Genomic DNA, 13,185 nt, shown 5'->3' on the forward strand with positions numbered 1-13,185 from the left:
AATTTTCCCAACACCACTTTTTGAATAGACAATCTTTAACCCACTGTAGGTTTTCACCTTCTCTGTCAAATATTAATTGACTATCAAGGGTTGAGTTTATTTTTGGGCTTTCTATGCTGTTCCGTTGATCTATATGTCTGTTTTTCTGCTAGTAACTTGCTGTTTTAATTACTATGACCTATAGTATAGTTTGGTATCAGAAGTGTGATTTCCCCAACTTTGTTCTTTTTTCTCGATATTGCTGTTGGTGTTTGGTGTCTTTTGTAATTACATAAAGTTTTTGGAATGTTTGTTCTAGTTCTGTGAGACATGTCATGGGTATCCTGATAGGAACTGCTTTGAATCTACAGATTGCTTTATGTAGTATGGACACTTTAATGATAATTCTTATTATTCACGAACATGGTATATGCTTCCATTCATTTTTATCTTCTTCTATTTTTTTTCTTGAGTGTCTTATAATATTCCATGCACATGTCTTTTGTATCCTTGGCTAAATTTACTCTCTGGTATTTTATGTTTTTTGAGGTAATTGTGAATAGGATTGTTTTCTTACTTTCTCTTTTTGATAGTTCATTTTTAGTGTATAAAAATGTAACTGGTTTCTGGATATTTATTTTGTGTCCTGATACTTTACTAAATTTATTTATTAATTCTGGTAGTTTTTTGGTGTAATCTCTGGAGTTCTCTTATACAGTATCATGTCATCTGCAAATAAGGATAGTTTTTCTTTTTCCTTTCCAATTTCTATGTCCTTTATTTCTCTGCTTGTCTAATAACTGTGGCTAGGATTTCCATTAGTATGTTGAATAAAAGTGGTGAAAGCAGACATCCCTGTCTTTTTCCTGACCTTAAAGAAAATGCTTGTAGTTTTTGCCCATTTAGTATGATGTTTTATGTGTGTGTGTCATATATGACCTTTATTTTGTTGATGTATGCTCCCTCTATTCTCACTTTGCTGAGAGTTTTTACCATAAATAGGTGCTGGATTTTATCAAATTCTTTTTCTGGATCTATTGATGTGATCATGTAGTTTTTATCCTTCATTTTGTTCATGTGCTGTATGATGCTTATTCATTTGCAGGTATTGTACCAACCAACCTTTCATACACAGAATAAACCCCAATTTATCATGGTGTATGATCTTTTTAATGTATTGCCGGATTCGGTTAGCTAATATTTTGTACAGAGAATTTTAGCATCTATGTTCATCAGGGATATTGGCCTATAACATTCTTTCATTGTAGAGTCTTTATCTGGTTTTGAAATTAGGACAATGTTAGCATTGTAAATGAGCCTAGGAGTCTCCCTTTCTCTTGAATTTTTGGAATAGTTTGAGAAGGACAGCTGTTAATTATTCTTTGATTGTTTGATACAATTCACCTGTGAAATCATCAGGTCCAGGATATTCATTTGTTGGGAGATTCTTGATTTCTGCTTCAATTTTTACTAGCTGCAATCTGCCTATTCATAGCCTCTGATTCTTCCTAATTTGTGTTTGTAAAATTCTATGTTAATAGCAATTTATCAATTTCTTCCAGATTATCCTATCCTATGTTGGTATATAGTTATTCATAACATTTTCTTACAATCCTTAGTATTTCTCTGGTGTCAATCATTACTTCTCCTCTTTCTTTTCTGATTTTATTTTATTTATTTGAGTCCCTTCTCACTCTCTTTATTTATTTTTTTGATGAGTCTGATTAAAGGGTTGTCAACCTTGTTTATCTTTTCAAAGAACTAGCTTTTGGTTTCATTGATCTTTTGAAAACTTTTAGACTCTATTTCATTTATTTTTACTCTGGTATTTATTATTTCTTTCCTTCTACTCTCTTTGGGCTTTGTTTGTTGTTTTTGTATGTTACTTAAGGTGTAAAGTTCCATTGTTTATTTGAGATTTTTCTTTGTTCTTCAGATAGGATTGTAATGCTATGAATTTTCCATTTAAGACTTCTTTTTCTTTGTCCCATAGATTTTTGTATTATTGTGTTTTCATTTTCATTTGTTTGAAAGTATTAACTTCTTTTTTGATCTCATTGTTAACATATAGTAACATGTTATTGATCCTCCATATGTTTTTGTGGTTTTTAATACTTATCTTCTGTTTGATTTCTGGATTCATACTATTATGGTCAAAGAGGATACTAGATATGATTTCAGTTTTCTAAAATTAATAAGACTTGTTTTGTGTCCTAACGTGTTGTCTGTACTAGTAACTGTTACGTGTACACTTACAAGAATGTATATTCTGCTGCTTTTGGGTGAAATGCTTTGAAGATATCAATTTAATCCATCTGATCTAGTGTGTCATTTAAGGTCACTGTTTCCTTGTTTATTTTCTCTGCAAGATCTATCCATTGATGTCAGTGGGTATTAAAATCACCTATTATGCCTGTATTATTGTCAGTCTCTTCCTTTATGCCCATCATAATTTGCTTTACGTATTTAGGTACTATTATGGGGGATGCATAAATGTTTACAAGGGTTATATTCTTTTGTTGTATTGCTCCCTTTTTCATTATGCGGTGTCCTTCTCTATCTCTTAATATAGCCTTTGTTTTAAAGTCCATTTTGTCAGATATAAGTATTGCTATCCCAGGTTACTGTTTTCATTTGCATCAACTATCTTTCTTTATCCCTTTACTTTTAGTTTGTGTCTGTCTTTGATTCTGAGGTGGATTCTCAGAGACAATATTTTTATGGGTCTTGTTTTTTTATCCATTTAGCTGCCTTTGACTTTGATTGGAGCATTCAGCCATTTACATTTAAAGTGACTATTGATAGGTATGTATTAATTGCTTTTTTATTCTTTTAACTATATTTCCTTTTTGTTTTTTCCTTTTCTTAAATTTCTTTATTGTTCTTCAATTACAGTTGTCCCCATTTACCCCCCATTGCTCTCCCCTGCCCAGCTCCCCCACATTCAATCCTCTGCACCACCCCCACTGTTGTCAAAGAAGACTCTTTAACATTTTTTAAATATGAGTTTGGTGGTGACAAACTCCTTTAGATTTTTCTTGTCTGGGAAGTTCTTTATTTCTCCTTAAATTTAAATGCTAACCTTGCCAGGTCACATAGTCTTGGTTGTAGGGTATTGCTTTTTATTACTTTAAATATTTCATGCCAATCCCCTCTGCCCTAAAATATTTTGGTTGACAAATCAGCTGACATTCTTATGGGAGCTCCCTTGTGTGTAACTAACTGTCTTTCTCTTGTAGCTTTTAAGATTCTCTCTTTTTATTTAACATTTACTGTTTTGTTTGTGATGCATCTTGGTGTGGGCCTCTTTGGGTTCATCTTGTTTGGGACTCTTTGTACATCCTGGACTTATGTGTCTTTTTCCTTTACCATGTTAGGGAGATTTTTAGTTATTATTTCTTCAAATAGGTTCTTGATCCCTTGCTCTCTTTTCTCCTTCTGGTATCCCTATGATGTGGATGTTGTTACATTTTATATTGTCCAAAGGTCCTTTAAACTATCCTTATTTTTAATTATTTTTTCTTTTTGCCACTCTCCACTGTGTTTTTGGAAGTTATATTTTTTCCCCCTTGTCTTCCAAATCTCTGATTCAGTCCTCTGCTACATCCAACCTACTATTTATGCTTTTCAGTATATTCTTCATTTCAGATATTGTATTCTTCATTTCTGATTACTCTTTTTAAAATGACTTTTATGTCATTTTTCATGCTTTTGATCATTTTAATAACCATTGCCTGAACACTATATATGATGAGTTGCTTGCCTCCATTTCTTTCATTTGGGGCTTATTCTTTGTCTCCCTATTTTGTCTGCCTCTCTGTGTTTGTTTCTATGTATTAGTTCTGCTGTGACTCCCAGTCTTTCTGGGTTTGATTTATCTAATTAATAGGTGTCTTATGTAATCTAGCAATGCAGTCTCATTTATTACCTGAGCTGGGTGCTCCAGGAGTGTCCCTTATGTGGGTTATTTGAGCCCTCCTGATGTAATTGAGTCTTGATTGCTATTGGACCATTCATGCATGGGATCAACTCTCAGGCTGGCTGACTGTCAGGCTCAAACTTAACCATGATGTACGAGCTGCTGTGCAGGTTCTGACCACACAAAGCAGAATTTGCCTACCAGGTTTTGGTGCCTGCTGAGAAATCCTTTTGGATATGCTGCTTATGCTGGTCAAGAGGCCACTGGGTGTGTCTTTCCTGTGGCCTCTTGGGAGGGACTCTGTTGCAGGATAATATAAGATGCTGCCTGTGAATGGCCTCCAGCAATCTGTTTGGAGCTACAAACAATCCATAGTTTGTGGCTACCTCTGGTGGGGTTGAGTGCATGTGGGAAAAATTGATCTGAGACCAAGGCTGGCTTTTGCCAGCACCAGTCCCTGGAAAGTCAGCAAAAGTCCAAAGGCACCCTGTGATCCACCTCTGCCTGTCTCAGTCTTTTGGCTGCCTGTTAGACTCAGTAATGGAAAGAGCCTCTGGGTGTACTCAAGTTACATGAGGTAGGTTCAGAGTGAGTCACCAGGCAGGGGTGAGTGGTGTTCACCAGATTGATGCAGGTTCAAACTTGGTGCCAGTGCTAGGTCTGAGGCCACTCAGTAATGTTCCCGGGCATACCAGCTAGCTCTAGCTGCCACACACAGGGTGCTTGCATACCTTTGTGTTGGGGCAGAGTCTCAGGGAGTTATCAGAGTGTGGCCAGCAGAGTTTATTCAGTCCAAACAGACCAAGATTTGGCCTTGTGAAGGAAGGGCTCCTGATGGGCATGCAAGGAAAAAATGACCCCTATTCTAGAGCCACACTGCTCAGTCTGTTCTAGATTCTGCTGGGAGGAGACAGAGCTCAACAGGGTGAGGCTGCTGGGAATCAAGAAGATGAAGGCTAGTTGATTTCCCATGAGGAAGAGGTGCTGGTCAGGCTTCAGGGAAGGTGGGGGATATAGCCCCTGCCCCAAAGCTACACAACTCAGTCACTGACACCCCCTGACTCTGCCAGACCATCTTACCCCAGCCAAGACATCTGACTCTTCAGCACATGTATGCTTCTCAGGGTGGGGTGAGAAGAAGTCCAATGTGTTGGGTAATTGCTTTCCCCCAGGCTGATGCTGCCTGGAGGGGAGTGCTCCACCCAGGTAAAATGGTGTCTGCAGTATGACTCAGCACAGGGATCCTGGTTGCTGTCCCCTCAGCTCTCCCAGAGCCACAAAACCCAGTCTTTCCTCACAGGACTCTAGTCTGCTTCACCTTCTCTCCACCAGAGCCCAGGGTGAGTGACTGCAAATGACATTTTGTGCATTGACCCTTAAGGGTCCTGTGTCTCTAGCAGACTCCTTTCTTACTGTGGTGGACAGAAACCTCACTGCTCTTCACAGCCAGATGCTCTGGTGCTCTGGGCTGTGGAGTCTGGCTTGGGTTTGGGACCCCACATTTCTCAGGGGGAACTCCCTGCAGGTAATATATCCCTATGGAACATCCACCTTCACCTGTGAAGAGACCTTGACTTTAAAGTCCTCATATTATGATTTGAAAGACTGAAATACCAGAAAAAGTAATTAAATCTATTAGTACTATGTGTCAAGTGACAAATAAATGACAGGTGTTCAAATTTAGGGGTCATCACCAAGGAATGAAAGGTGAGAAAAAGCTTTTGAAGAGTGTGGGGGCTAAATTGAACTTTGAAGGAAGAATAGAGCCTGGAAGAAGTCCAGGTGAAGAGGGCATTTTGAGATCCTATGAGAGTGGTTTCTCAGAGGAATGGAATTATTCCTCTGAGCTATAGAGATTGTTTTCCCCATCAGATTAGTGACCAGCTTTGTTCTTTGTCAATGTAGGTTGAACATCTTTGTCTTTACAAAAGATGTAAAGAAAAGAACCATCTCAAGACTTACAGATATTATCCACCATTTATAGCACTCATATATCAAGATTGGTTTTAAAACATCTTTATAACTTTGAAAATAAGAGAAGTTATACAGCATTTTAAGGCATTTTTTGGATCATGCCAAATCTAAATGACTATTGGAAATCTAATAAGAACTGAAGTACTTGTCACAGAGAGAATCTCTTATTGTCATGTAATTTCAAAGTTATCTACTAGGGATAGTGGGAAATCATGAACACCATAATTGTAGATTCTGTAATTTCCCTGCCTTTTGCAATTTTTCTTGTTTTCTTCCACAGGTAAGTTTTCATTTTGAAGAAATACATCTATCTCCTTCCCAGTAGCAAAAATAAAAAAACTTTAAAAAGTTTCCCATATTGACACCATATATCTCAGCAATGCAGTTTCAATTAAATCCGAAAAAGGCTATAAAGTAATCTGTAATTGTTTCTTTTTCACTTTAATCAGTAATATAGAAGTCTATATTGGGTCATATAAATCATAGTTATTGTTTCTGAGAATTTTATTATTTTATAAATACTCAGATGGAGTTAATGCACTTGAAATTGCCAAGCCAGTTTCAGTTTTTTTCCCTAATTAGCCATTTTGATGATTTATTTTAAAAACCTGTTGACCCTAATCATTGAAGTTATGTTCCAATGATCCATTTACTTCATTTTGGTGAATGACAAGTCTGACAATATAATAATGTGAAAAGAATTATTACCCAAAGCCTAAGTCATTAGTTGGAAACCACAAAACTTTGGGCTTCTTACTGATACCATCAAACAAATACTTATTGAACATTTACAGAGACCAAGGCACTATTAAAATTATAGCAAGGGGCCAAGAGATGGATGAGTAGATCATAGAATATAATTTCAAAGTTTTTATTGTCCTCCATGTAGACCAAACAAGTAACTAAGTATCTATGAATCTATGAAAATATGTTACACAACATTAAGAAGTAAGGTGAGAGAGAGTGGAAGATGGCAGCCAAGTAGATGCATGGTGAGTCCACTTGCTCTTGCACCCAACTCAGACGCTTGGCTGATCTTCTGAAAAATAAAACTGAATATTAATGAAATCTTAGCTGATATGAAGTTTGGAAGCCAAGGAGACACTTCACAACAGGCAGTGAGGAGATTTTATAGGTGGAAGTGGGAACACCTCATGTGTGGCACCTGCAGCCATGGAGAGCCTGGTCAGAGATCATAGCTTTGTGGCTCCCCCCCTTCCCAGGGCAGGGAACCCCCAGACTGGGGCCAGGAGTGACTTGGATACACAAAGTCGGGGAAGTCCAGGCTACACACACACATAGTAAGCAGCATACCCATAGATGCAGCCGCAAATGCAGACCAGAAGAGTGCCAGAGGGAGAGAGGGATTCTATCTGCACCTGGGTCAGGTGGAGGAGGCTGGCCACGGACAGCTGTGACTGTGAGAGACACTTGACCTTTTGGAGAGGTGGTATGTGAGGAAAGCCAGACAGTGACTCAGTGCTGCAGTGGGAATGCACAGAGAGGCTTTTTAAAAGGGTAGCTGAGGCGTGCTGGGCAGGCACCCCATGTGCAGCTGCCCTGCCAGCAAGGGGAAAGGACTGCAGGCGTAGTTGGCTCCCACTCAGTGCAGCTGGGCAGTTTGATCAGAAAGGTGCACAGTGAGGCAATTTTTCAGCCCTAGCCTGGTGCAGCTGGCAGAGCGGAGGCTGCACAGAGTGGAGAGTTCAGGACTCTGTGTGCTTCGAGGACAGTGGGCTGGGAACTGAAAGGGTGGGAGGTGAGCACCTGAGATTATTTAAAGCCAGAGAAAGCCCCTTTCTTGGGTGGAGATCAAACCTCTAGGAAAGGAAGGTTGCACCCAGCCTCACCTCCTGCAGGATCAAAAGCACCACCAACAGGGGAAGATCGGCAAAACAAGCAGGTCAGGCTCAAGAACCCCCTGCAAGGTAGATTTCCGCAAGAAAAAGGCAGCAAGGACACCTAAAGGGCCCATTTTGAACTTTTCTGAGAGAGACAAAATACACTGGTTCCTAGGGCCCTACTTCACTGAGGCTAGCAAAGCAGGGAGATCAGAAATCAGGGCAGCAAGGGGGAATCAGAGCCCTGCTCAACCTCCACTTGCACACAGAATTGACATTAGCACCAAGCAGGAAAGAGCTGACCCTCTTACACAGATTGGCCCCTCCTTTGAAATGGACAGCTAGTTCATCAGAAACTAAACATTATTGGAAAAAATCTGGGACAGAGCAAGATGGGTGATGCAGGAGCATCAGGAACAAACCCACAATTTTCCCAGAAGACTAAACAGTGCCTCCCAGGGGAGACCCAGGGGTCCCACCATCCAGTCACAACAGAAGCTCCCTCTAGAGGCAGGTAAAGGTGATATAAGTAGTGTGGGCAGAAGTTGCATGACCCACACTGGGACCTTGAGCTGATGAAAAACCAGAGGCAGATTCAGAAAAAGTCAGAAGGCGAACACCAAATGGCTGAGAATTTCATCTCACTCTTCTTCAGAATTTGCAGGTTTGTTCTTTTCACATAGCCTTTTAATATTTCTTCTTTTGCTTCAATTGTATTCCAACTAATTCACTATTCTTTGTCTTTTATTTATTATTCTTTTAATTTAGAATTCATACTATTTTTTACTTTGTTATTTCAAATCACACTGCACCTTTCTCTTGTTTTACTCCATTTTGCCTTCTTTCTGCCCTTTCTTATTTTCATTATAAATTTTATTCCCCCCCCATTTTATGCCTTGTTCCTATTCCTTACTCTTACTACTTCTCCTCCCTCTATCTTCTCAAAAGCTTTCTTCCTTCCTCTAGTTAGCTTTCATTCATTCTCTCCCTCTAATAGTAGTCTAATTTCCTTTCCACCTTTATAAATTGTAGCTTGTTTGGTCTTTTTCAATGGTATTCCTATTTGTTCACTTTTTAAAATTTCAAATCTCATATGTTCATAGTGGTGCTAGCCAAGTGCTAGAAACAGTTTAAGTGCTCATCAGTAAATGAGTGGATCAAAAAACTGTGGTACATTTACACAATGAAATACTACACAGTGGAAAGAAAGAAGGAATTCCTACCTTTTGCGACAGCAAGGATGGTACTGGAGAACATTATGCTAAATGAAATAAGCCAGGTGGTGAAAGACACATATCATATGATCTCACATATAAGAGGAATCTAATAAACAAAATAAACTAACGAACAATACAGAACCACAAGCATGGAAACATGGAACAGGCTGAAAGTGACCAGCGGGGAGGCGGAAGGGGGAAAACAGTGGAAAGAAGGGGAAGGGACTAGACAAAGGTCACGTATGAATGACCCATGGAGATGGACAACAGTGTGGGAATTGACTGTGGGATGGACAGAGGAGAGCAAAGGGGGGAAAATTGGGACAACTATAATAGAATAACAATGAAAATGATTTAATAAAAAATAAAGGGTAGAAGGACACAGGGACAAAACCAAGGGGGAAGGTGGAAGCAAGGGAGGGAAGTGGGTTTGGCTGGGGTTGGGGGGAGTGGTGGGGGAAAAATGCAGACAACTGTAATTGAACAACAATAAAGTAATTAAAAAAATAAAGGATAGAAATCCAAAAAAATTACATAAGGAAATTAAAAATAGCATGTAAAATAATTAGTGATTAGGAGTAGATTTTACTTCTCACAAGATTGAATGTAGGATTACATTGTCCCTTTGTAATTTATTTCTTTTCTCTAAGGTAGATGATGATGAAGATGATGATGATGATGATGGTTATCATGATGATTTTATGTGCTGCAATTTCACAATGAAATAAGTATATATGGATTTACTTTTATTTATCTTACTTGGAGACTTGTGTATACTTCAATCTAAAGACTGTAGAGTGACTTCATTAAAAAAATTCAGACCCATAAAAAAAGAAAAAGAAATAAGGTGAGAAATCAAAGTAAGTACTGAGAACAGCCAGGGTATTTACTGATCAGGAAATTATGTAGGAGGGAAGAATTTAAGTTATGCTATTAAAAGGAAGTGAGAATTTCTATGAGAAAAAGTGGGCTTTGAGGAGGATGGTGCAAGTGAGGGAAGTCATGAAACACAAGGTAGACAGGAAAGTGAGGTCTTCCATGATAATGAATAATCCCAATTGGATCGCCTCCTGGGTTGCCAGTGGGGAATGTGCCAGAGCAAAGGTTGGAAGAAAGGTTAAGATCCCACTAAAGTGTCCTAAAATACGGTGTGGAGATTTAGCCTTGATTTGGTTTGACAATGAGAAGAGGATTGCTTAAGGAAACTATATCACTGCAAATAGATTGTAGCTAACTTTGGTAAAACTGAAATTAGGTCACCAGGTAGGAGGGCACTGACTTCACCTAGTGATATGCCCTTGGCCCTGTGTTACAAGGAGAATCCTTAAACAAAATTTTTAGAAAGTCAGGTCAAAGATTAGAAAGCATTTGAATCCAATAAAAGCTTTTACAAACCCTTGATTCATTTTTCCTTATTCTAGATAAAATATTAAATGAAAGCTTTCCCTAATGCCTGGGTTTATAAAACTTACTGTTCCAAAAATAATGATTAATGACAATAATAATTTCTTGTAGGTAAGAATAGTTAATGCTTAAAAGTATTTCTGTATAAGTAAGCTGTAGGTTAAAAATATAGTATTTGGCTCCTAAATCATAATCATTCTTTAACTTAGCACTGCCTTGCAATTAGCATTGTTTCTTATCTGCTCTTCCTTATTCTCCAGTATTTCTCTATTTGGGGGTTCAAAGGATTTTTTTTAAAAAAAGCAAAAGTACTAATACAGTCTATTTTCTTATATAAAAAGTTTAAAAAAAATTCTTTACCACTTTCTACCCACCATGTGTTCAATTCAATTAAGTTCACTTCTCTCTCCTTCCCTCTTTCTCAGTCTTTCTCTTCTCTCTTATACATAGAAATAATGGGTAAAATATGAAATATATTTATTTTATACTTTCTGATCAATTACTTTTATTCTGCTTTAGTATTTTTGGACTGTAATTCTTTGCTTCTGTGTTAACTTTTATGATTAATCTGAGAACAATCTCCAAAATATAATGCATTATATTTGATACCTTTTAAAATTTTTCTAACGGTGTACATATAAATGTAGTTTTCATGTAGTGAGCTATATTTTTTGACATTTTAAAATATAGAGTTGTCAGGTAAATATAGGACACCAAGTTAAATTTAACTTTCAGATCAACAACAAATAAGTGTTTTGTGTAAGTATGCCCCAAATATAGCATGGGGTATACTTACACAAAAAATTATTTGCTATTTATCTAAAATTCAAATTTAACTGGTGTCCTGTGTGTTTTGTTTTGTTTTTGCCTTGTCTGACAACCCTTTATATTATTTAAATGCAAAGTAATTACTTTCCTTTTACTGAGATATTTTTTAGGTCTCAGCAGCTGAGTTCACTAAAACATTCACAAGAAATACCACAGATATTTGACAGAATACCACCAATTGGGAAGATCACATAGAAATACTTTTTCAAACAACTTAGCCAATGATTCTTGATGTGACTTAACAAGAAAAACATTGTAGTCTTCTAATAAAATAAACCAAGTCTCCCTTAATAATAGTAAATATTTCTTGAGATAAAATACAAAAAAAGGTTGGCTTCCCTATTCTGCTTTCTAAAATTATTCAGAGAATTTTATTATTTCCCCTAAATCCTGGGAACCAGTGATTCTAAAAATTTCATTGTTTTTGAATAGCTTAGACCTGGAAATATGTATTGGTATATTTGTAACTTTCAGAAGAACCATAAAAATGACAGTAAGGTAGTTTTATCAACATGGATTTTTCTTTGAGTATCCAATTACTCCTAAAGTAAGTTGATCTAAATTTTCTGTTGGGAAAAAATTTCTCTTACTGTATATACTGAATGGACCATTGCCAATATAATAAATGATATAATATAAAAGTCATTATAAAAATAATGTAGATTGACTTCTATTTTTCAAAAGATAAATTAGACATACTTTTCTTTGCGTAAAACTAAAAACCCTGGACATTATATAGAAAACAAATATAAGGAGATTCTGAAAAGTGAAAAGAAAAGACACATTGGCTAGGGACTTGAGGACCCAGAGTGACTTCCCCAGGTTTTCTTTTGGCTTTATGTCTCTTAGCGTTGGAGCTGAAGAAGTTGGTAGCTGGGAAATGTCAATAGGTGCAGATACAAAAAGCCCCAACAAAAGCCTGCTTTCTAGCCAAAGGACAGGAAAGGGATAGTCTAGCAAAACACAAAACTTTTAGACAATAACTGCTTTACTTTAGCTAAAACACTGCAGAAAAAAACTGCAAGTGTGAGTAGTGGCCCAGCCTCTACTCACACCAACAAAGGCTAAGAGGGAACCCTAGAATTCCACCCTTTCTAGGCTGTAATAAGGCTTCTTAAATCCCTCACTGGGGTGGTATCATAGAAGGATGAGTGGAGACATGAAACTTTTATCTGCCACCATGAAGTAATGAGGCCTCCTCCCCACCTCCCCACCTGCCTTCTCCCCCTGCCCCATGATGTCAGTAGAGGCTGCCTGGGGAGCCTGAACTTAAATCCTAACCCTAACTGCAATGAAGTACCAGCTAAGGAGGTACCTTTCCACCCTCTCCCTCTACCCCTTTGGTGTCACCAATGAAGGATTCCTATCCTCCAAGCCAGGGACTCATCAGTAGTGGCAAAATAAATCCAGAGTGAGCAGAAGGATGAAAATAATAATGAGCAGAAATTGAAGAAATTAAAAGAAAAACAGTGGAGGACCTATCCATGAAATAAAGACATGGTTCTTTGCAAAGATAAATATGTTGAAACCTCTTGTCTTGTAAGTCTAGGAAGACTTACAAGGAAAAAAGAGACAGTACGAATTATAAACATAAGGAATGAAATGGGGATAGCCTAGAGATCCTGCAGACAGTAGCTACGGAGAGACACTCATACACCTCTCTCACAGAAAGACTGAGCTCCGGGTCTGTTGCCTCTTGCTGTTTCCTGAGCAAGGGTGGGAGCTGTTGAAGAACCCTTTCTGCACTGGTGACAGTTCTGTGGGACCTGTAATGTTAGCCCTGCCAGCCACCAGAGCCTGGCAATGTAGAGGTGTGCCCTGGCAGCAGCTGCAAAATCAGGGTATTAGACAAGGGTGTAAGTTCCTTTCTGGAAAATACTGGCAGACACTGCATCCACCAGCCTTCATTCCCTGCGAGAACCCCATAGCCTCTGTGTGTGTGCCAAGTCAGAAGGCTGCCCCTTTGGCCAAAACTCTAAGACAAGTAAATAGTCCTCTTTCTCAGAAATATTAGGGTGCACTT

This window comes from Desmodus rotundus, chromosome 7, assembly GCF_022682495.2.
Source record: "Desmodus rotundus isolate HL8 chromosome 7, HLdesRot8A.1, whole genome shotgun sequence".
In the NCBI taxonomy this organism is placed as follows: Eukaryota; Metazoa; Chordata; class Mammalia; order Chiroptera; family Phyllostomidae; genus Desmodus; species Desmodus rotundus.